The sequence below is a fragment of the Contarinia nasturtii genome, unplaced genomic scaffold (genome assembly GCF_009176525.2).
Source record: "Contarinia nasturtii isolate CC-2019 unplaced genomic scaffold, AAFC_CNas_1.1 Cnas_scaffold_129, whole genome shotgun sequence".
In the NCBI taxonomy this organism is placed as follows: domain Eukaryota; kingdom Metazoa; phylum Arthropoda; class Insecta; order Diptera; family Cecidomyiidae; genus Contarinia; species Contarinia nasturtii.
In genome coordinates, this window is record NW_022197486.1 from 6,244,468 (window position 1) to 6,271,411 (window position 26,944).

Here is a 26,944-nt window from a genome sequence, read left to right on the forward strand (position 1 = left end):
TGTCTCTATTGAAGTGACATGTCGTTAAACCAGAAAGATTTGGCGTGAATCCACACTCGATTTTGTCTTTTATCAAGATCGAACACAAAATAAAGACGAAAAAAAAATCCAATCTCATCGAATGTACGCTTTGTGTGAACAAATTGTAATTAGACGCACGGTTAAAGAAAACAAGTCCACCTCTTTTGGTTTGGTGAACCAGTTTAAATCGAGTTATTTGTTTCGCTTCATTCCAATAGGTAACTATCAAAAACTAGTCAATCGACCAAACCAGAGTGAAAAAAAGTAAAAAATATGAAATGTATGCGTTTCATTCTGTGTGTCTGGGTGTATATTTTTTTTCGGTTTTTATTGGCAACTCGCTGACACACTCACATTTGCATTTGGCGAATGCGGCTAATATTTTGTACGAAAAAAAACCGTATATATAAAAAGATTCGTTTGTATGTTTTCATTATGGCGACCTCCACTCACTATAAATATTTAAATAGAGAGCTTTGCATGCAAAAAGCAACAATTTAATATGTGTGTATATAAATTTTTTTTTAATTCATAAACTCGTTTTCTCTAGATTGTACGCGATGCTGAATTTTTTTTTCTTCATTTCATTTATCTGATGGAATTGTTGGGGCATTGAAGAAAGGAACAACAATCAAACTGTAAAAAGTGTACACACCTTGTGTGTGTGTGTGTGTAATTCAGTGAGAACATTTCGGTGGAACGGAGAAAGGAATCGAAACTTTCATATGTTCTAAATATTAATTCACACAAATTCGCACGCTCGAAATCTTTCTCCTCTCTCTCTCTTTCTCGTTCTCTTTCTATTTCTATTTAGTTTTAATATGCAAAATTGAACAACGGCATATAAAAATACACACACATATATACATTTTCCAATATGCGTTGACAATGGTATAAAACTTGTTATTGTATCCCCTTTCGTCATTCGCTGCAAAACGAAATCAAAATGCTTAATTTAATTTACACGATGTGATTTATATCATTTCCCCTCGGCGAGCCACTTCACCATATGATTGGCAATTCGCACGAGTAAGACTGGCGGTATTTTTTTTTGCGCGTACAAAGACCACATGACGTTGGCAAACCAATATTATTGCTGTTATATATCTTTTGTGGCCGGTTTTTTTCCTTTGTTTAATTAAATCGATATTCTGTCATTCAGACCGTGTTTACTAAACTCAATGCAAATGCCATCAACATGTTAATATTGTAAATGCAAAACTGTTGATAAAATGTGCAAAACACTGGATTATATCACTAAAAAGTCCAGAACTCTTTTTGATTGAATGGATTTTGTATGACTGAATGAGAAAGGTCATCAATTCGAAAACAAAAAAAAACACAAAAAGAAAAATCCATTTTATTCGATAAACTTTGAATAAAAGCATTTTGGTTAAATATTGTTGAATACAAAGAAAAAGAGAGATGAATAAAAAAATAGGTTCAAATTGCGAAAAATAACACGAAAGAATGAAAAAAAAGAGAAACAAATGAACTCGTACAATGGCTGCGCGGCAAATCTATAAAAATCAATTTGAATCGACTACATCGAAAATGAACGGCCATAAAAATAATTGAAAAGAATCGTAGATTGGCATAAAAACGCATTTGAGTGTTGGTACAGCCCGTATACGGCCAGTGAAAATATAAAAAAAAAGAATGATGCTGGAATCATCATTAACTGTACCAAAAAAAAAAAAAAACAATCCGAACATTATTGTTGCCATTTCATCGAAGAATAGAAGTGATTAAAGTGATTTTTCAGGTTCATTGGCCACTTGAAATGCTACAAAAAAATAGTTCTATGATGAAAGAAATAGCAATGTGACGACGGCGAACTAAAGAGCAAAGTATCCAGCTTAATGAAGAGAAGTGATTTCGTAGCACAACTGCGAAACTGTGATTGAGGCTAATCATTATCATCATTAGAATTGAGCCGAACCCGCGAGCAAGTAAAAAAAAAATCAAATCAAAGCAACATGCTCTCATCAGCACAAAACACACATGTGAACACTTACATTCACAAACATACCGTGATCAATGTCATGGTTTTCTCGAAAACTTATTACATTTCGTTTTTTTTTTAAACGCTAACATTCTTCCATCTTCTTTGTGTTTTTGCTGCTTTTATTTTGCAAAACGGGCGTTGTAATTTGCGTGACATTTGCCATTTGGCGCATTGGCCAATTTCAATGATTTACCGCCTGTAAATAAACATGAGTGTCAGCGATTCAACAGTGTTGATCAGAAATTTCTCGAAAGATTGATATGAATTGCTAACCAGTAGTGGCAGAGAGATAGAAGCATCAAACATCCATTTAAAACTGAAAACAAATTGTCTAACAAATCGACCTCTCAGTTGGCTTCCATAGAAGCCACACATCAAAGTGAATCCAAATTAGAATAGAAAACCAACGAAAAAAAGCACTGAATCTAAATCTACTTAATGAAAGCAAGCTATAAAGATTGTGAATGTTTGAAACACACCTGTTTCGATAGATTCAAAGCAATCTCTTCAAGACACAAACTGATATTCTTGATGCTTTTTTTCTGTCTGTCTGTCTGGTTTGGTACGTTGGGTGTGTTTGTGAATGAATTCAATATTCAGTGGAATGAAGCGTGTTCGGGCAACAAAACAAGATGAGAGTTTTGTATCCGTACGCATTAAAATTCATTTAAATAAAATTATGAAAATGGGCCTGTTATTTTCATTGTTGTGTTGCGGCTTTTGATCTTTATTTAGAAAATGGCGTGTCACATTCAATGGTGCTGTTTTGTATGGGAGCATCAACACACATCGTAGCTTGTTCTCATACAAAACACCATTGAATGACAAAGAATACACAACGGCTACTATAAATTAAATGTCTAAAGGATAATTTTTACACGCGATGTCACATCAATCTCACATCACTTTGAATGTCATTTAATTCATGTTTTTCTCCTCATTCGCTTTGGCAAAGAGACGAAATAAAAAAAAAGTTGTTGATATGAAGTTGTAGAAAGATCGGTTTTCAACAATGTGTCACATAAATGTCGTGTGGATGCAATTTCCACTTTGTAAGTGCGTTTGTGTGTTCTTCGTGTGGATTCCATTAATGCTACACACTTGACGCCACAAAACAAAAGGAAAACTGTCATACACATAAAATCATATGCTCAGCAAAGCACACATGTGATCGAGCCTAACAAGACGAAGAAAAGAGAACAAGTTGAGGCAGAAAATAAAAGTCAACCTTCAAGTGAATGTAAAATGTGTATTCATCATTCAAATTGAGATCAAAAGAAGAAATACATTTGGTTTTGATTCAAGGTTTTTCGGATTTTTTTTTTATATATATGTTTTTGATTTTGTCGTATGGCGTCATTTGCACACACCAACCGATTACATCTACTACCAAACACAAACAGATACAGATGATATAGGTATTCACTCAATTAGGTTGACAATCAGCATCGATTGGCTAAATACTGTAACATGATACCGTTCTGCTTTGAAATGCGGTGAACCATTCTCAGTTGAAAGGGAACATTCATTTCATTCATTACCGTTGACCAAAATCTAATTGCCTAATATAGATGTAGATTATTTGGCTTTTGGCATGAATTGGTTGCAGTGCACTTGTTTTTTTTTATTTACTCGGGACACCATTCGACGACGATAGATTAAAAAAAAACGAGGAATCCAACACGAAAACTCCGTGCGAACGGTTCAAGTATGTTCACTTGATTCTCGTTATATACACGTGTGTGTGTGCGTCCGTGTGCATGTTTTCACTGTCAAACTGACCTTTTTCGTTTCGCATTTCGGCGCACCCTTTTTTAGTCGTATTTATTTTTATCCAGCAGCCGGTCGACACATAGCGTCCATGAACTTTCTTCATTCAAAACAAACAAACAAACAACAAAAAAAAACTTTTTAATCATGAATGATGCTATTGCGATTGCCGTTTCAAGCTCAATTCTAACGACTTTCTATTTATTTCATAACAAAGTGAAGAAGCTAGAATGGTGGAATGACAAACAATCACTTACTACCCATTGCAGTCTAGTCATGAAAAAGTTTTACGCATGATAATAATAAATTCCACCATTTGATAGTAATTCGGGCAATTTCCTTATCGCCAAAAACAGATTGAATTGTTTTTCTTTTTTTTTTTTCAAGTCTTACATCAATACATCTATTATTTGGTACAACCACTCGATGAATGCGAGTGTCTGAATCGTTTTCTTCGTTTAACTAATAGCGATTGCGGTAGATAAATGTCCAATGTGATAATATTACATGCGCATTTAACTGGCACAAGAAGCCAGTAAAGTTTTCATCCTTTTTGGTCCATTCAATTGGAAGCGAAGGCAATGCATATTGTTGACTGAACAGATAGTCATAGTGATGAAAGTGCGTGTTTCTTATGTCAGTGGCTTGCATTACAATAGACGATTTGTTTGATTTTAAGACATCGCATTAAATGCGCCGAATAGAGAAAAGAGAAGAGAAGAAAACTTGTAAATCGTAAAAGATGTAGATGTATGTGGCGAACAAATATTTCTCGTTCAAATCGTATAATCTCGTATCGTCAAGATATATTGGGGAAAATGTCATCGGGGAATATAAAAAAAAAATGGAGCACACAAGCATAGATTTTATTTTCTTTTTCATCTCGATGCTCTGATCCAATGGCAAGTACGAAGCGACTCATCGCAAAAACAAACACATCCGAAAAACCAACTTTATAGATTTTATATTTGTCAATAAATCTTGAAATATTGTTTTTGTTTTTATCTGTAGAGTTTTTTTTCTCGTACCAATACTTGATTTTTGTTCGAGCAACAAAAAGTGTTGGCTAAGATCGTTTGTTTTGATATTAATTTCAAATGGTTTTATGTAGTTTAATTCAATTTTTGTTTTGCTGTCTGCCATCTATGAATAGTATCATCATTGTTTTTCCGAATTTTTTTCTTAATTCGGAATCAACATTCTTTGGATTCGTCTGGGTAAATTGTTTCGGATGTCATCAAATTGTTTATGATGACCAAAAAAAATGGTGTTGCAAACGGAAAAAAACAACACCAGCGAATAAATGAATCGTCATGGCCGGCCAGCCATTCCATTCGTTCATAATGCACATTAAGCAAAAATTGTAATTAAATTCGCTTCGTATATGTTTACGATGGTTTGATCTTCAGCAATTTTTAATTAAAAAAACACACGCCGTATTTGGGCCAGTGTGATGAATGCAAAATACACACATATCTTCTGAAACATTTATGTACAAGTGCATATAGACGCGAATCTTTCGGACGATGATGGGATTCGACAGAGAAAAAAAAACGTTATTAATATAAATTCCGGATGATGATATTATATTCAAGTTTTATTTTATTTTAGTGTTTTTTTTTCTGTATATGTGTGATGAAGATGAAATTTTTCGTCAATGATTTGATGAAAATGAGCGCAATGCCATTACACACACGGTATTCAACAAAAGATTTAACATATCCGGTGTAGTTCAGTCTCCAATCTCTCAATTCCTCAACCAGTATACAGGGTGTTTCATGTATATTTGGCTTACTACTAGTAAAGTATCACTGGGGAGTCGATTGATTTTCTGACAAAGCTGAAGCACTTGAAACACCCGGTATGGATGGAAATTTCCGTTTCGTTTCAATGGCATTCGTGTGGTACAACGATCATTCGTTCCCTTAGCGAAATAATTGCGCATTTGATAATAGTAAATGCTAGACATAGATCGTATTCATATGGTATGGCTTTTTTCTCTCGCTTCATTTTGCTCCCGTTTTTGCGAATAAGAACTAGCACCGCACGACATCATGACCGACTCTGATATTCAATGCTTGCTTATCGATAGATTATGCCGCTGATTACATCAATATATACATACAGAATAATAAATATCATTTTTTTTTTCGTACTACTCTCTGCCATGATTGCTATTCAGTCTCGATCTGTCTGTTTCTTTTTCGTGGCGGCTATTTACTTTTATGTTTTCCGAAATGTTCGGCGCGTTTTTGTGCGTGTGTAATTTTTGTTTTCGTTTTCACGCTTACACAATATTTACTCCTTTTTCAGCCGCAACGAATGATTTTTTTTTTCGTCTTCTTCAAATAATTGTAGTAAGCGAGGACTTGAATTCCAAACAAATACGTAGCACACCACGATATGGTGAATAACATAAATTCTAAATCTACTAGGTTCTACTGTTGTTATGTGCTACCCGATGATGCTGTGTGTGTATTTTATCAAAATAAAAAACATCGGTCGAGGTGAAGAGTAACGAAACCACATTTCTGATAAGCATTTTACGATGGAAATAGTTGGTAAATAATTGTTCCGTGTGTTGTGATGGAAAGTTTTAGGCCATTTTTTGGCTCCGAATCTTATAAATATTGGCTCATAATTAGAGAATGAATTTTTTTCACCACTATTTTCAATGGCACCACATGGTATGCACTTTTTTAAGCTTAAGCTAATTAGATTTGGAGCCGATGTCGATGATGTTTTTTTAAGTCATTCACACTGTTTCTGATCGAAATTGATTGAATTGTGTTTGACCATATGGTTGTTTAGTTTGGTTGTGTTTTTATTTCTGACCGTTTTAGCCACTCCAATCTAATATTTACGATTTGCAAGTGGCCTCATTCAATTCGCATATATCCTTATGTCAAGTGGGGGCGCTAAAAATGACTTTTGGAGGCCGGCCACGACCGACATGACCGCCAAATCGAAAAGTGCCAGAACAAAAAGTCTCAGTTTTTTATGTACTTCGTTTTTTTTTCTTGTATTGTCTCAAATCCCAGAAAGAGGTATGCAAATGAAACTGTTATATAATTTATATTTATCTCATATTTAATCAATCTTTTTACTTCTCAGGACTGCGGCAACGCAACGTGAATAGCAAAAGAAAAACAAATCGCAAACAAAAAAACGTGCCGTTGTTGTATCATAATCGTGGAAACTCCTCCTTGCTTTTCACTACAGATTTTTTGGAAAAAATTTATAAAATATCTTTATTTATTCATTGAATTCAACAAGATGAGCACTGGCAATGATGAACTTTGAAAATCAAGTTAAATAAAAAACGGACACTCTACAAATTTTATTGTGTGCGGCAGTGATGATCATTTCTCTATACGCATTTTGATACAAGCACTTGTTCTTTTATTCAATAAGTTTATTTCTTTTTTCGTTCCCCCGAGTTGTATATCATTCTCTTGAAAAAAACAGATGATAAAAGTAGCAAAAAGAAGACAGTCGGAGACCAATAACATCACATTGAGTTAGAATGGAAGTAGACAAACACCGAAGTAAGCGACAATATGTCTGTCGTCTACTTCGTAAATTTACTTTCTATGTCTCATCATATCAGTGATGTCACCTTATCATCTTTGAATTTAAAACAACATTAAAAACAATTTTCGTAGTAAGATGCAATGAAACAAATTGAATATTGGGAAAGAAGAGCGGGAGCAAAACCACTCAAAATGTCATTAATCCAAAGTTTCTTTTTCATCTTCTTATTTTGTTCATTCGAATGTTGTGAAAGATGGGCGAAGAGTATGCATTTGTAGAGAATGTTCGTTGTGGTTTGAATACACCGAGGCACTAGACAATGAATGAATGTTTGTAAACATTATTGTTTTGATTGAAGATCGGTTTAATTATAATTTAAGGCGCAAAATAAATCATCACTTGAATAAGACATTTCCTTTTTGGCATTACCACAGTCAAGGCACGGTTCTGGCTCTTACAACAATGATGCAAGAGAAGAAAAACCTCACGTTTGTACGCTTTTTTTCATGAAATTGACAAGCCAAAATGAATAAATTAAAATCCGTTGTAATAAAAACATTTGTTCATACAAGGCGATTGAGTGAATGAGCGAAACATGGTTTCTTTTTTGTTCGTACATTCAAGTGCACTTCATGTCTCTCATTAATAATGGAAAAATGCTTTATTTTTTAATGAATTACGAAAAAGTAAGCATTTTTTTTTTCGAGGCCGTTACTCTTCTTTCATTAAAATGTAGCCATTTTTGTTGTCGAAGGGTTAATGAAAATATTACTTTGCGCTGCTTGTTTTATTAAATAACCGAACCAACAGCGGTGTGTACATGATGTTTATTGGTGATGCATACGATACTGTATAACTTAGTATATTGCGGTGAAAGTATGAAATGTTTACTTATTACAAGACACCTAGGAAGTGAAAAACACCACGGGGCAAAGGGTATATGGATTCATTTCAAAGACACGAAATTTTCGGAATAAAACATCTTCGTTCTTATTATATTGTACTTAACTATTCAGCCCGGTTTGTGAATAGAGATAAATTTACATGAGCCATTTTACGCCGTTTGCCGGATGTACAATTTTGATGTGGTTGCTGTCAAATCGGTTTTGCTTCATTGTCCGCAATAAAGACAGTACATATAATATCATAAATTGAATACCTTTCTTAACCACATTTACTCTGTGCATGCACACACCCTCTCAAATTAAATCGAGAAGTCAGTAATTCGTTTGATCCATATTCAGATCCCGTGTGAATAACATATCCGTCTCATAGGTCATTCAATATTAGTATCTGTTCACTGTTTACCGCTTGCTCGTATCGCTCACGCATTACGCCTTCTCCGTACTTATCCGTCATATATAATGCTAGATGTAACGTGACTTGAAGATGATATTCAGTTTGTGAGCCGTTGCCGCTGTCTGATAACAAGCAAATGCTTTTAATCAACCGACTCAATGCTATGGTATGCGCACAAGGTTTTGGAAATCATCAAATAAATTACGATATAACAAGTAATATCGATTCATACCCTAATTGACTCTTGATTACATCGATGAACTGAACGAATGAAAGTGCTTCAAGGAAAGAAAAAATGCCTTTCACACATTTGCCGGACCGACAATGTGCGCCTTTCTTTTCAATCAATTCGATTGCTCTATTGGAATCGGCCAAAGTATGAAACCAATTTGAACGGATTTTTGAAATGATAAAAGATTCTGTCGATGGCATTGAATTAACAAAGAGGATGCGCTAAAAATGATTTGTACAATACTTTCGCAGCGACCGAGAGTGTGTGTGTGTGTGTGAGAGAGAGAGAGAAGAAGAATAACAAAAAGTACAATTCAAAGTAAATGGAGCATGTTTCATGATGTTTAACGGTGTGATTGACGTGCATCGTTACAGTGGCTTATCGTCGCTTTGATGAATTCCTATCGATTAGCCAATGTTTAGCTTCACATAACCACCACGCACGTAATCACCGTTTTCAGTCACAGTAACTGGATCTCATCCAATACAATTTATCTTTGAATTTAAGCAATAGATTTTCCATGAATTTGACACTGTTTACGTTGAAAACATATAAAAAGTCAAAGGAAATCGGAAGATCTGATCAGAAGTCCACTTTAGTACGTTTTTGATCAAATGGCACATTTTTTCGTATTCTCCATCGAATCATGTTCAAAATTCAATCAAATCATTCGTACCACTGTGTATGGTATACCAATACCATGATTTGCGTATGTGAATACAGTTCATTGATGCGCAAATTCGATATTTGCGCCAATTAATAATAGATTGATTTTAATAAAATGAATCATGAGTACACGCGCGCGCATATCAACTCACAAGCGGTTCTTTTCAAATATACAATATTCTCTTTTTTTTCATTCTCGTTTGAGAAGGCGAATGACGGAGAGAAAAAAAAAGTTGAATGAAGAAGAAAATCATGTTGTGAACATTTACTTACTGCTTATCTCCCCGAGTCAATTATCCAGCTGACGAGAAGTTGAGTGTGGGTGCTATGAATGGCACATGCAAATGTGATGAGTGTACGTACATTAGGGTACATAAGACTATGTAATGTGTTGTACCGTTGCCGTTATCGTGGTCGTCGTCGTCTTCGCTGGTGTATTTTGATTCCCTGCTGTTTTGATGGTGAATTTGATTTGCACAAGTTTTCAATATATATATTTATTTATATAATTCGATGAAATACAGAGATTCGTTTCGATTAAAGTCCATTGGATAAGAGAAGCACTTGACTTTTATTCAAGTAAACTTTACCAATTAAAACACCACAAAAAAACAAACTTTCACGTTTTGCATATTAACGTATAGAATGGAAGATTTTTAAGAACAGAAAAAAAGAAATTGCACAGAAAATGTAAACTAGTTTTTTTTTCTTCTAGTGTTTGTGTCACTTTCTTAGTTCGGTTTGAATTCTTTTTTTGTTCCTTTTTTTACTCCTTACGCTCAAAATTAATTCAATCAATCTTTGGCGCAATCGTTTTTGTGCCGCATTTGTTTTGTGTCGTTCGTCCGCAAACAGTTCTGTAATTAAAAATTGTAATGGAAATAATTATAGATGGAAATATATCAAATATGTAGGCAAAAAGAAGTGAAAAGTGTGAATGGAATTTAAAATTAAACGAAAAGTGAAAAAAAAAACTAAAAAAAACCGGCTCAATGCAAATCACACTCGATGACAAATATTGATAGTGACATAACGAAATATACAATGCAAATAATAATCTTCAAATCCGGCGAACGAAAGAGAGCGAAAATAAAACATGTTACGAAAAAAGAGAAAACATTTTATTTGTTTGCATATTTCAAACGAGATAGAGAAGAAATGAATAAAACGACAATAAATAATCGATCCTTCTGAAACTAGATGCAAGCAAAAAAAATTAATTTTGTTTAAAAAAAGAGAAGCAAACAAATTGAGCTGATTTTTCGAACTTATTATTATTTTGATTTATTTGGGTCTATGAGTTTTTGGTTGTTGCTGGTTATTTCACATGCGTACAAGAACATACGGCTTCTCTTCTGTTTCCACCGAAGTTGACCGAGCCGCAAAAGAAGCACCAGAAGAGAAAACAAACAATCGAATGTTCTTTCTCTTTGTGTCATCTTCAATGTGCTTGTCAAATTCGATCGTTTTCATCTGTGCAGATCTTGGGCCACACGAGCACTGTACCATTTTCAATATATATATGTGCGTGTGTGCGTAATGTGTCATGTGATCAGAGCACGTTTTCACACATTCTCTGTGCTTAAATTGTGTGTATGCGTGTTGTATGTTCAATGCGTATATTGTAAGATTTTGCTCGCCCTTTTTTCGCATTTGTATTTATTGTTGTCCACTTTTTTTCTCTTTTCATTTTTATCATTCTGCATGTCTTCGGTTTGTTTTTCGTCTTCTTCTTCTTATTTCTTTTGCAGCTACTGCTATTGCTTCTTTTTTCTACTGTCGTTGCTGTTGATTTTTATGTCGTCGATCGACTTTACAACACAATAAATTTGGGTCAAACATTGGCTAAACTCGACGAGCAACCAACAGAAAGAGAAAGAGAGAAAGAAAGACATACATATTGAGGCGATTCCATAAAGAAAGCATTGCTCAATGATATACGATCATTGCATGCAAATAAATGCTCTGAGTGTGCTTCGATTTTTTTTTTCGTGTCACACACACAAAAATAAAAGAAACTTCTTTATTGTTGGTGATGTTGTTTCTGCCGTGTTGTGTGTCGCTTGTAAAACAGTTTCTGAGGCACAAAATCAAGCACCATACGGTCTACTCAGAAGAACAACGATAATCGCTTTTAAAATTGTCAATGCCATGGGAAAGCAAAAAAAAAATTGTCACTTAAACCAAGAATGAACGAAACGAAAAAAAAATGTAATAAAGATGTACAAAAACGACCTGTGTCGAAACTGGAAGAGAACAGATGGAAAAACAAATGGGAGTGGAAAGCACTAAGTCATCAATTACATGGTAAAATTACTCCAGAGAGTATGAGAGGAAAAAAAACATTTCATTTCAAAAGATTTAAGGCCGATGCCGATACGGACGACTCGCACCATGAAAGAGTAAAACTTCAATCAGCCGAAAATTGATTTCGATCAAGGGGAAAACTAATAAATATATCGTAATTTAATCGAGTATAAAAGAAAATAATTCTGCTTAAAAGTAGCAAATCATTTCATACATTTTTATATTTATTATTGATTTCATATGGTTGAAATTATTTTAAGCACTTTGAATTATTTGTGATAGTTTTTTGAAATTGTTGTGAATTCTAAGGAATTCAAGTGAATGACACGTATATAAGAGACATGGCGACGTGCCAAACCGTAACGCCACCTATCGGGTAGAATCTGAATTACAAATTTCGTATTGACTATCTCATATTTATGTAATTTTGTTCATAGAATTATAAGGTTTATTCCGACAAATTTGTAAGGTTTTTGTTCGCCAACATTTTACATAGCATGCCATACACTTGAAGGAATTATTTCTGTACTAGATTAAATGATAAGAATTACGATGTACTAGTAGTTTTCCCCTGATTTCGATACTTTTTTCATCTTTATTTGTATGTCAGCGGACACATACGCCTATTTATGTTAGTATATTTTTTAAAAGAATATATCATATAAGATATGTAAGCGAAAAACACACAAGCCTGAGTGAGAGATTGAAGAAAGACCGATCGAGAGAGAAAAAAAATAGGAAGAGACGGGTTCCAAAATCGGTCAGAGGTAAATTTACGCATTATTGACTTTCTCAAAAATGAAATATCTTTCCAAGAAGTCACAACACAATTCGAATACCCATATCAATCGAACCGAAGCCTATAGAAATTTCGATTCCATTTTTACGATCTAATTTGTCATTATGAATTGAAAGTGTTATGTGATGTGTGAGAAAAGCTGATAATTAAATCGTTCCCATCAATTTGATTTCAATTGAAATGGGATTGAAAATGATACCGACTAAATGGAATACGATCTCAATGGCAATCAAATAAAGTGATTTTCAATCGTAACCGTTGATATCAAAGTTGATACCATATACGGAAGAAATGGACTTTCATTCAATTACATTTAAAAAATATTCATGATATCAAATTTATAACCACTCATACATATCTCTCGATCTTAGATTGTCGACTTAATGGAATATGAGCACTCTTTTAAATGGCGCTCACTGCTTGATGGCTATAAGTAAACGAGCAACACCACAGACACGATTGCGGTTGCTTCAGAAGCATTCTAACTAACCGATCAGAAAAACAAGTGTAGAAAATCGAGAAGAAATAATAATGAAAAAAAGAAAGAGAAGATTTTTACTTTCTTTTCGGCTTTTAATGCATCTTGTGTGATTATACTTGAATGCATCATTAAAATGATTTATATGCTGATTCATTTTCTCTATCTTTCTCATTTTCGTTCTTATCGTCCGCAATGGATTTGTCGAATGATCGAGAGTTGAATGAGGATCGATCAAAACCAGCCGATCCGATTTAGAAGAGAGAGAAAAAAACACACACACTTTTGTAGCACACTATACAAGCAAACACGCAACAGCGGAGAAATGATCCTTAGTTTATGAGGCACGTATAAAATTTTGCGTTCGTGAATGCGCACACCCATTCAAGTGAAGAACGAAAAAAAAACCCGAATAAAACGGAGAAAATGCTGAGCTGAAAAGATGATATTGCATGGCATGCGCATATATACGGTTCAATGTTTTTGTTTTGATTCAGCCACACAGACACGTTGAACGCTATAAACGGAAAATTTCGCCTTTTTGCAAAAGGATGCACAATGTGTACGGATATACGGTATGTATACACACAGATGCCGGGGATGTGGTTTCCCTGGCAGCCAATGCCAAAATAACGACGCATCGCACACGGCAAATATGAAAACATAAACAAACAAATTGTCGCATTGAAAATTCGACGACAAGTGATATCGGCAACGCAAAGAAAAAAGATGCAACACAAACTTGCGACAGACCATTTTGCAACATGACAACACTAACACCAACCGATCCACATACACTTGAGCACCTTTTTATGTATTTAATAAAAAAACACACACAATGCCACACATACACACAACGATGACACATTCGCGCGCGGAAAGTGCATCAGACCGAAATACATCCTTTCCCATCTGGATACATATCTGATACTTTTCACGTACGCACACGCATTTCTCTATCGAAAATTCACGTTTCAATGTATTGCGTTTTAAAAGTTCACACAAACACTCACACTTGCACACAATCACACACTTGCGATGAATGGCGCGCTCAAAATTGCATGCAATTGCATGTACAAAAAAAACAAGACGGCATAAAATCGAATTGAAGAGTGAAGCACAAGCACCGCTCACACATTACATACATGTATCATATTGCAAAAAAAAAACACACAGAAGAAATTTGCTCGTTCTTGTCTAATCAATTTCAGTAAACGAAAGGGTGACAAGGCTCGGTGTTGTAATGTTGTATATGATATGCATGCGGTTTAGTTTCGTATTATTTTTCTAGCTTTGGATTTCCGCACAGGAAATCACATTTGACGATAACGGGCGGTTGAAAGAGAGAAATAGAGAGAATGAGAGCGTGCGCGCGGAAGACCAGCCACAACAGACGATGAGAGATGAAATTCCGAGTGTGTGTATGGCCCCAAAACAACAACAACAACAACATTTTTTTTAATGTGTGATGTAATTTGAACTGTGAATTTATGAATTGCCGTTTGTAAATATACTTTGTTTTTTTTTATTGTTTCTCTATATCGTATGTCGGGAAGAGAGAAAATACAGGAGAAATCGCACATTTCTTTTTAATTCCGTATTTCACGCCAAAAATAAATTACTACTTTCGCATACAATCAATTAGTAGATTGGTTGCATTGATTTTTTTTGTTGGGGGGGCTGTGAAGCGGTTCGTCATCGTCGTCGTTCCTCTTCATCGTTTTTTGCCACTTCGATTATGTGTGATCATTTACGAAAACAAACACCGACCCGTTATCGAATTTCTTTTATTTAATCGGTATTTAACACACATTTTCGGATGTATTTTCGATTTTAATTGAGATGAAGAAGGAGAAAAAATGGTATATGCGCGGATGAATTTTGCGATGGCAGTTTTATTTTCACTCTCTCTCTCTCTTTCTTTCTTTACTTTTAAATTTAATTTCAATAATTTACTAACGAAATCACAAACATGACAACACAACATTCAACAAAGTTTTTTCTCTGTTGTTTTCTTTCATTTTGCTACAAAATAAAATCATATCAAAAGCAAATTTAAAAACATACACAATAAAAATGAAACTGAAACAAAATTTTTTTCGGTTTAAAAACAAAATAACGACGTTTTTTTTCTCTTTTTCTTAACACACACACAAAATGTTCTCTTTAGTTTTTTTTCCTTTTTATAATACGAAAAAAAAAATATAACAAACAGCAAATTATGCTTGCATTCGCTCCGTCAATTGACTTCGACTGCTCAGAAACAATACTGACTTCATACTACCCAAGTACGATTATCAACGACAAAATCTGTCTATATACATATGTATGCTGCTGCTGTTGTTGTTGCTGCTGCTGTTACTGCTGCCGCCACCGCCGCCGCCGCCGCTGCCGCTGCTGCTGTTGCTGCTTTTAAAACACACTAGAAAAATAACGGTGTGTAATATACCTAAAAAAATCAGCATATGAGTGTATACCGCACATTGTTGTCAATGTGTTCAGTGTATATTTAGCTACGCTGAATAGCAGCTACGCTCTCTTTCTCTCTATGTGTATGCCGCATACGATGTGCATGAGTATGTCGATGTGTATCGGTATGAACCGGATAGCACTTATTCCTGTGGTTGTATGTACTACGAGAAAAGTTCACCTTCATATTATTGTTATTGCAGCCGAACGAATCTTTAATGCCATACGGTATGCGTGCCGGTTACTTTTTAAATAAACGAACACAATGGGAATGCATTTTTCCACAGAATAATACAGGTGATTTGGCTTTTGTTTTTAGTTGAAGAGAATGCATGCGAAAAAAAAAGAGGAAATATTTTTTTTTTTTTTTTGAAAATAGCACCCAAAAGTCACTTGTCGATGAAAAAAAAAAAACAATAGAAGGGTTTAAGCTGAATGCTAATAATTTAATTGTTCGCATTTACTGTTTCAACGTTGTTCTTTCAACTTGATACCAAAGACAAAGGGCAAAGTTTGACTTAATTGATTTGTTCTGTTTTTTTACACTCCAGAAATTCTTCATGCATATTTCCTTTGGAAAGGTATATTTTTGAATATTGTGAATTATTTTTATTTTTAACACCACTTTATTACCCAGAAGTGATATGTGAAAAATAACAACTAAAAACCCCCATCAAATCAATCCAAATCTCATTTAATCCATATATGTTTCGACATTTTGACGCCAGTTCAATTGGCAACGATCGTTTCGTTTTCATTCGAAAAATGTTGCGTGGCCTAAAGATTTTTTTTCCGCTTCATACGCTTGATGTGGTGTTAGTGTTTTGTTTTGGTTCATTTGCTACATATTCGACCTGTCTGCCTGTATATGGTTTGCTGTATGGTGGCTTTTTTTTGTCTTTCTCTCTTTCTCATTCTCTTCTTTCTATCTCTCTAGCCCATGTGCATATGTACATGTGTGTGGTTGTCCGTTCGGCCGTGCGGTCGCACAGTATGTATACGTTTTGTTTAGCAGAAGTCAAAAACACACAGCCACATACACATACACACACATAGATAGAGAGTATTGAAAGCAAAGAAGACCAGCCATAACCGAGTCCTTTCCATTGATATCAGTTTGAGTTCGTTTGAAGATCATGATTGAATCTGGTTTTGACTTATTATAATCATCGATCGAAGCAACCGATCCCTTCAGCGTCAACTTTAATAATATTTTTCGAAGAAGCGAATGAAACAAAACACCTTAAAAGTTATCATTTGTGATGTAGCAAAAAAAACAACAAATGTTTGTTCCAAAAATGTAGGTAACATTGAGAGAAGATGAGACTTCAAACAGACAAAATAATTCAATTGTCAACATTTGAATGTTTCGACTTATCAATCAAGATTGAAAGAGAGAGAGAAAATCGTCTTTATCAGCATACAATGTCGTTTGGTATTTTGTGTTTAGTTTTCAAACAAAAATCGTTTAAGGTACATATAAATAGACTTTGTGTTCTTCTGAGCAGGTAAAATGTATAAATCGACAAATTGTGAAATCGTAAACAAAAACATTTTAATGTTTCGTAACCATTTAACATTTCCGAGTTATTTGGACTGGAAATTGAATCGTTTAGCATCTAACAAATGACTAGACAAAATGATATAGAAAAAAAAATCGATCTATCTTTCAATGTTCGAATTAATTGAACTTCAAACGATGTTAGCATATGCTTAAGCCACAATATGAATTCAAATCGAAATGAATTGAGAGCAAATGCAATAATGTATTGTATTGTATGCATCTTCTACATTTTACTCCAGAAAATAAACGAAAGAGACATTGTCGTGAAGAGTATTTACAAGTTTGAACATGAATAGTGAGGAAGGTGAGATAGATGGGAGAGGGAGAGGCGACAGAGTAAGAGAAGAAGTGAATGACATGATTTTCATGAATTTGTAAGATGATATGCAAAATGTGATACGCTTTGCCTCTTCTATCTCAAAAGTCTTCAAGATCACTTTATAAATTCGAAGAACAATTATGTGGATAAAATAAATATTAGCTGGTGTTTGACATGTATGTGCTTATGTGGTGTGTGGGTGTTTGGATGTGTTACGTTGTACTCTTTTCACTATACACATTGTATCCATTTAAATTGAATAATATCATTGCACACATTTCGAAAAGCAATTCTCAAGGCATTTAATTCTTGTCAAATTGCTTGACCACATACAATGGCTTCATTTAAGACAATACCCTAGCCAAATATGTACTCAATTACTCAAATTATACTGATGGCCAATAGGTTGAAATTGCACTTCAGAATGACAATTTGCAATTTGCATTCATGCAAAGCAACTCTTGATTGTTATTTTAAGAGAATGAACATTTTAGGCATTATGTCATTTAAACGTAACTATGCCGTTTACTGCGTATTTATCTTGTTGAGGATATATTTTTTCGAAGCAAAAATTCAAAAAAAAAAAAAAAAAAAAAATGATTTCAAAGGTAAACAAAAATACAAAATTGTTTTCCTCATTTTTCCAGTCGATTGAAGTGATGTTGATTCGATGGAACTTGTTCAACTTGTCATTCACTTTCGCCAGATTAGTGCCATATGTTTGTACTAAGTCGTTCAATATGTTTGTTGTATTTACCTGTTTCGTTTTTCTTTTTTAATCGATTTTGTGTAAACATGTGTGTGTTGCCATTTCTTTCCGTCTCTTTCTATGTCAGTTTGGCAATGAATATTCAAACGCATACGATGAGCACATATCGAAATTCGGTCACTTTCTAATAACGTTTATCGACTTTTAGCATGCATTTCACCATTGTAACTCGATTTGACACCTAGTGAACGTGACACCATATGGTGTGCATGTGATTGGACCCGAGAGAAGAATACGATAGTACGATTAACTGTTGATCGTAGATACAAATAAATGGTAAATTTTCTTTTAAAGTCTCGCAATCGATAAGGAATGAAGAAAAACTCTTCCTGATTTTGTTCAATGACCGTGTTAATTGTGATTTGATTCATCGGCATTCAGCAGCGACATGCATCTACACCTTCTCTATCACTCTCTCTCTCCCGGTCTCTCTCTCACTTTTTGCTTTTATCTCTCAGCACTTGTAGTCGTAAGTGTTCCGTTTCGTTTTACTCGCGCTGATAAAAACCGAAGAAGAAACCAACCTGGCGCATACACAATGTATGACAACTTAAGAGAAAGAGAGATAGAGAGAAAGTTGTAACAACAATATAACACGAAGAGACACAGACGCCAAGACAAATAAACTTAGAACAAACATTGTGAATCTGTGCTTGCAAACAGCATAAAAACACCAAGTAAAATAGAATCAATTGCAGAATAAAACACACTACACATACACACACTAATGTCAAAATAAAAGTGGAGAATTTTCTATTTATAGTTTGCGTTTTTATTGCGCTTGAACCTCATTTACTACTTCAGAATTGCCGATGTAAAAACAAAAAGAAATTTTTTTTTTTTCGTACTGAAAAGAAACACGAAGGAAAAATGAGAGAAACACAAAATAACAACACACGGCGCACATACACATGCACAAACATCGATAAAAGTGATTGCAAACGTAAATGTTATTTATACGTGCATAAGGTGCTATACAGAGTGTACACATCCGGGCAAATAAACCATGTTCTAAAATCAAATCGTCGAATGAAGACATCGAAGAAGAAGCAAAAAAAAAGTGAAACACGCACGTCTATTGCACACCGATCGGATCATTCATTCAGAGTGTTGGCCGTTTTCTTATGCTATATATTAAACTCCAAATTGATGCTATCAGAGTTTGTTACTCTATGCTCGGTTAGGGCCAGTTCACAGTTAGAAATACAATTTTTTTTTAATGCTTAACACATTTCATACCATTTTATTAATTTTAGTATAACTGTAATAAGAAAATTTTGTCTACTAAGAACTGCATAGGTTCTCATGCATGCAAATCTAGGGGGTCTCCGCTAGAGGTTTTCATTCCACTCGGATCTAAATTGATTAAGAAGGAGGTGAGTTTGGAATTTGGCTTCAAAATCCCTTGCGATTTCAAGAAAATTTTCTCGAGTTTTTTGCTTCTCCCAAGCAAATCGAAAGGTTTTGTCAAAAATTTCCAGTGGGTTCTGAGATGCTAAAGAGGTGTAAGTTCTATACGACCTAATCCGAACCTATGGTGATCTGAAATTGACAAAAAATTCTTAGTAGCTGCAAAACACACCACACAAATATTATCGCGAGACAGATCGAGCGTATGACATATACCACCGGATCATATTTGAACAGAAAATACTTGGTAGGAAATGTGTTTATCAAAAAAAAATCTTTCTTACTGTGAAGTTCTCAGTGTGAATTGACCATTAGAATGAAAAAGAAAATGATGGATGCCTTACACAACGAAATTATGCATACGATGCATAAAATATTTCATTCCGAAAATTTACCAACTCAATGCAATCCTCTCATCGAAGCCAAATAAAACATAGAACGAAATCAAAGTTCACTATCAAAAATAAGAGAACGCACGCCCATACACAAACAGCATTCGAGTTTTTCTATCGTTTTTGAACATGGAATCTGAACACGGAGTTCAGTTGATTCTTCATATCAAATGATTTCCAGTCAGCCACACCCATTTGCCAAATTAACAGCATTTTATAAACAATGACAGACTATGAAATTGAATCATTTATTGAGAAAAACGACCGAGAATGGAGAAAGAAAGAGACAGCGACCGAACAAGCTTGAATGATTCATATTTTAAGTAAATGGTGTGGGCCCTTGAGGGCCAAACAACAATGATGACGAATTGGATCATCATTATCGATGATGATGCGGCAAAGTTAAACTTATGTTTTCGGTATTTGTATCAGCATTTCGGTATGTAATTAAGAAGTAACATTGAACGTTATAAACATGCGATCGGCAATTGCATATCATCAAGAAAAAAAATTCTTTATTTTTTTGACAAAAAACCGTTCTGTAAAAGAGAAGAGCCTTGGGTTATAGCAAACCGTTTTTCGCATTATCTATATTTTTTGTTCATAAAAAGCAAAAAAAAAAAAATAAAAAACACGGCGATTTTGTTGGAAATTCTGTCGCTATAGTTTTTGCAAGCGTATGTTCCAATTGACGTGCTTACGCGAAACACGTCCTTTTACTATGATCCCATAATTTCCGTTGAATATGTGATGTATGTACGGTTCCTCTGCACACGCTGTGTGTGATTTTGTATTTTTTTTTTTTATTATTATTATCTGGGTTTTCGTTCACTTCATTTTTTTTCCTCTTTTGAACTCATTTCTACGCAATTTAACCGGTTCTCGATTATCGCTTTACTTTGAGCTTCACTGAATATAATACAAATCCATTTATAATAATGCCATCGATATGTATGAATAGTGTGCAGTGAAATGGATTGAGATGTGCAGGTTCTTTTCATTTTTTGTTCCGCTCTCGTTTTTCTGCTTATACTCAAATAGACTAGTGAGTGATATTGTGATTAAAGCAACCACACAACAAACGTTTATTTTGTCACGGATATGGCACCGAAAAAAAACGGATATTAAATTCTACCATCTTTTGATTTTCCATGTAACGAACGAATACGGTTATTGTTCCTGCTGCAGATGGCAAACAACTGATGACGATAGACTTGGCATGCTAAAATGTATTTTGTTCACTTTAAAACTATATGCCAACGCCAAACAAACCACTGACATTGGCATTAAGTCTCCAACAATCCAACTCTCACTCTTCACCGGCAATCTATTTCTATTTTTCGCCCGTTTTTTGCTCTTCTTTTGTGCCACTATCTATTCATAAAGTTTGCAATATCATTGTCACATTTGTTGTGCTGAACTTTAGCTGCTATTTTCAAAATAGTGAATTATTCTCTGTGGCGGTTTTAACACTAACATCACATTGAATAATAAATAAGAGGTAAAGTTGTCAGTGTCAATGGAAAATTTTACAAGTTCTGACCACTATGACTTGGGATTTTGGTTCCAATCCTCATGCAATTCATTTGTGCAAATGTATCGTTTCATTTTCGAATTTCATTTCAATAGCTAACTAAATTCAATGGAATTTGATAATAACAAATCAAATTTTATGCGAATGATCATCTCGATCGAATTCAATTTGTTTATTCCATATTTCACGCTATTTTATGGCACTCTACCATTTCCTTTGTAGCCGGTATGTTTGGCAATTATTCGATTTACAGCAAAACATTTGCATGGAGTTGACGCCGACACCGTTCGATTGCAAATGAAAGACGATAATTTTAATGGACTTTAAAGGGTGAACATTTTAATGTTCAATGGTATGTGTTTATGGTACGATGGATATGTTTACAGTATTTTCACCAAAAATTGAGCATTTTTGGCCATGGATTTGAAATAATTGAAAAATCATTTATTCATGTTTAATAGACCAAACAAACACCAATGTGTATGCAAACATAATTTAAATATATTTTTGTTTATATAACCGAAATGTTTTCAGAGATGCAGGCCATTGCATTCAAGGCTCTTTGCAAATCACGACATATTGTACATGCAATGACACAAGTGTATGCTTTTATTCATGTAAAACACCAAAATTATTATCTTTATCAGTTACAAATTTATTTGAGTAGAAAATACAGCAATTCAATTGAAGATTATAGTTACATATTCGTCCATGTACTGTCTCAAATTGCTGCTTTGTTTTCAATCTATCGTCGAATTCAATCTCAAAACAGCAAAACCGTTTAAACATTTGATATAACCGAAGATCGAAGAAAAGTAAATTTTGCATAAATTGTATGTTTGTTCTAATAAATCATTCACATTATTCGTTGAGTAATTTTCGAATAAAAACGATTTTATCCCAAATCGCAATTGTTTACCATCTCGTAATAATACCATTAACATTCGATCCTATCAAATAAAATAATATTCGATGCAGTTGTATCTTAGGGCCAATGGCAAATTTATCGCTCATAAATAAAATCCATATTCATTTGTTTCATACGGCCTTCAGACATAGCTGACACATCGTATACACCAGCCAGCCGTGCCAATCTTACCAAAGGAAGACAAAAAAAAAACACACACACACCCATTTATGTATGCACATGATGGCAGATAAATGAATTTAGATCTTATTAAAGAACATGTTTTGGTAAGTGGATAACGTAAGTTATGGTTGTGTATAAGTGTTTTCTATTGCTTATAGTGTCACATATCAAATTCGTGCTTTTTATGTGGCTGCACTGACAATGCTTAATGCGACACACAGAGAGAAAGAGACAGCAAAAAGGGAGTACATGAAAATGAGAACGTTTTAAGTTCATAAGACTCGATACAGTTGAATACATACATAATGCATGAATTACATAAAACATTTCCTATTCCAATGAATCACATTAAAAATCATCCACACAGAACATCGATTGTATCGTTCAATACGAAATTAAGCCCATTTTCTTTCCCATTCTCTCTGGTGGATTTCGTTTGCATCATGCTCTAGATATATTTGGGCAAAATATTCCAGTACGCAAACAAATATAATTTGGCATTTGTGAATTGAAATCCAGTTGGGTGATGGGATGGCAAGGGGTTTTCATGTATTGTTATTGGATGAAATTTGCATTATCGTTGCATATTGGCATATCGTTGAAATATCGGCGGAATATCGGCATATCTGTAAAATATCGGTTATATTCGGGTATTTTTTGATAATTAATTGTTCTGGAAGTGGGCTTTGGTAGATCATCAGGATCATCAGAACCGCTCCCAGTTCTGGAAGTGGGTTTTGGTGGATCCTTTGGATGGACCATACCATGGTTTGACAATCCCTTGACCCATCCTAAGGGTCCACTTCCAGAACTGGGAGCGGTTCTGATGATCCTGAGGATCCACCAAAGCCCACTTCCAGAACACACACACTTCGCATCGGTGGATTTTTTGCACATAATAGTGAAATCGGTAAAAATTTGCATTATTTGAAAACATTTGCATCATTTGTTATACTCTTGTTTATTCGTCGAATTCTGGAAAGAAAATCTTACATGAAAGCCCCTAGTGGGATGGTCGATTGGAGAGTATGAGAAGTTGTTGAATGAAGTTGGTGAATGATATGGAATGAAAATCCATGTGTGTTATAAAAGCTCTCTCTCCCCTCTCTCTCTCTCTGCCTGCATACATCTGTCAATGTAAATCAATTTTCTATGCGAAACAAGGAATGAAACGAATACAGCGATCTTTATTTAATTAAACGACAATAAATGAATAATAAATTAACGATAACAACGTTTTCTCTCTTGTATGTATGGTAACATGGTATATAGTTTTCCGGTGGATATGTGATTTTCAATAAACAACATACAGATTGTTAACGAACATTTTCACTTTAAATAAATGAGTAAACAGATTTTCGAATGTTGTTGATTTGTTTTAAGCATTTATCCATGCATTACAGATGCTGAATTGGAACGAAGTCATGTTTAAATGACGCTCTTATGCAATCAAATCCGGATCATATTTTATGGATAGGAAACATTTTACGATATATGATTACCGATTTTAATTTTACCGAGAAAATTACGATACATACAGTTCATTGTTTTTATTGGCCACGTTATCAAGTGGTACATGAAAATGGCTAAACACATTAAATGCAATATTTTTTTATAGGTGTACAACACGGGGCTCATTTGAAGCAGCTGGCCGAAAACAATAAGAGAATAGCAATACTGTGGCTGTTGTCAAACAGTTACTATGTTAGCCTCTTGATGAGGCTCCAAACATTTTAGCAGATCAATTTTTGAAAGTTGTCTGTATTAGAAGCGACGATTTCGGCAACATTGTTCGCCAACAATCCGTATATCACGTTACCGATATTTTAATCCACTTTACATTTTGGGCAATGTTTATGTTTGCATAATGTGATTTGTTTCGGCCGATATTTGCCGAAAATCTAATACACGTGGAAGCTATAAAAGAGCGATCGCTTTCAAAGTGATACACGAGACTATGGGATAAATGCCATCAATCGTGTTTCGAACATCGATTTTGCTATTTCACTTATTAACTCATCCAACTATCACTGTTCGTTCACTTTTCACCGTGATATCAGTTTTCACCATTGTTTTTGCACTTATGCCGGGACGCTGGTGTTTTCAATTCAAACTCGATCTCATTACAGCCATTTTCACATTCGCCGACAATTTCAAAGCTTTTACATCAATAACAATCAAATGGCATGAATGGTGTGTGTGCTTTGTTTAGCTTACCGTTTTGTGTGATTTAGGCATGGTACATCATTCCATATTGTTTGAGTTTGTAATACACACGCGCTCATCTTTGCATCCATTTTCTGACAGTATATTATATATATTGTCGACCAATCTGATAGTATTCTGGTGTTGCTCATTACCAGTTAAATCACAGATCATCATTAATCTTAATCTGCATGTATATATTATAGGTATTTAAACCCCTTTTTCGGTTGACTTGGTATATTCCGAACATATACACCTACATATATCACAAATTCAATTAGATGGATATAATGTGTGCGAATAAATTGGCCACAACCCAAAACGTATGCTATGATGATTTCAATTTTTCATCCCGTTCTCTTTTTTTGTGTGTTGTTCGGTTCGTTTTTCTTCGTCTTATTCTTTTGACACAAAACATTTTGCATTTAATGCCCATTGTTTTGCCATCTACCCACCGATATTTCCGCTGCAGCCGTGCGATAATCTTGAACAATGTGTTAATGGCATTTCAGCTATAGAATTACATTAATATTCACATAAAGCAAAAGGTGCGCAAAGCTCACAAAATTACCATCACCCTCACCGAAAACAACAAACTCGCAATGAACACAAAGAACCCAACTCAAGACGTTCAACCGGATGGAGAATTCGCATGCATGCTTAAATAGAAATTAAACTCAATGAATAATGAATTTCGACAAAACTCATCGCGTGTTTTTTTTTATTTCACGTGAATTATGCAGCAAATTGGGTACATTGCGCGATGCCGCAACAGCAGCAGCGTTAGTAGTAGCTGATGTCCATTTTTCAGGAAGAAGAAAAAAAAACGCAATAAAGAAACGTCTGTAACACACATACACACAAGAAAAATTAATTTGAAACAAGTGCTTTTAAGCTGGTATGCTTTTAGACGACATATTTCAATAAAACTTGGATTAATATTTGACCGTGAGTAAAATACCAAAAAAATGCCATTTACTACCGCATTCAACCTTTAATACGTTATCTCTACCCGGATCGCAACGACACGTTTGGTCATTTTTCGTTGTTTTTCCTCTCTGTCTTTCTCTCTTTTTCCCTGTCATCGTTCATATTTTTTTTCAGATTTGCTACCTAAGTGGAATTTGTCGAATACGGTCCAATTTATGCATCCATCTATACAATATTTATATCTATCTATTCTTTTTGTTTTACATATTCATCAATAAATGAAAAGCATAGATACAAAATGAGAACAAACACTACATGCCAAAGGTTTTCAATGAAACTTCCACTTTTAAGTCGTATTTGCTGTCCAACTGAACAAATGACGACACTAATCTATTGCAAATGAAAAAGAAAGGCGACTTTTCATTGCTATCATTTACGATTTCAACTCGCTTATTTGCACACCCCATGCGCGAAACCATGTTCTTTTTTTTTGTTTTACTTTGCAATGCTCTAGCTTAATTTTTAATTCACTTGGACTGAAATACTGTTTTTTTTTTCCTTTGCTAAATATTTTGCCGTCACTGTTTCTCCCTCCACTGTGTCGTCTCTGTGTGTGTTTGTTTTGTTTTCTTTTGTCTTTTCAACATCACGAGAAAAAAGCTCACGCGAACACAATACATTGGCAATAAAAATAAAATGGAAAAGCACTGAAATCGGCCCATAATTCATCCAACTGCAGTGCAGTGAATGCATAGCATATCGTCAACTCTCTGTGTTTTATGCAATGTCGCTTTTTTTCCCCGTGCCGATATGGATGAACGAGTGAACAAAAGATCGAAAAAGTCATGTCCTCCTATCTCACACAGAGGGGGAGAGAGAGAGAACGAGTGCAATGTGAACAAGCGCATGAAGCGTGCAATGTCAACCGAATATTCTCTTGGATAAGAGATGCATAATTTTTAATAGTTTTTTCATTAGTATAAATTACAATAAGCAAAATGGTGGTACATGGTGCTAGTGTATAAATAATGATTGTTGCACACAGCACGGTGCATTAGCCGCTTTGCCATATACATATATATTTATCCTTTCGATGAAACGACGCGAACTGGTGGGACGAGAAAAACGGTCGATCACAAGAAACGAAA

At 34.6% G+C, this 26,944-nt stretch overlaps 1 protein-coding gene across 2 annotated transcripts in view; it reads right to left on the reverse strand.

Moving 5' to 3' along the window:
• LOC116340584 (cell wall protein DAN4-like) overlaps window positions 1-15,363 on the reverse strand; it is a 77,686-nt gene extending 62,323 nt beyond the window's left edge. The window contains exons 1-2 of one of the 2 annotated variants that reach the window (XM_031767168.1): window positions 15,328-15,363; window positions 9,804-10,387 (exon numbers count right to left, since the gene is read on the reverse strand). The gene's annotated coding sequence lies outside the window, so the exon portion shown is untranslated. Of the gene's footprint in view, window positions 1-9,803; window positions 10,388-15,181; window positions 15,223-15,327 lie in introns of those variants that run through there. The other variant, XM_031767160.1, reaches the window with a different exon arrangement.
• Between the last annotated feature and the right edge of the window lie 11,581 nt (window positions 15,364-26,944).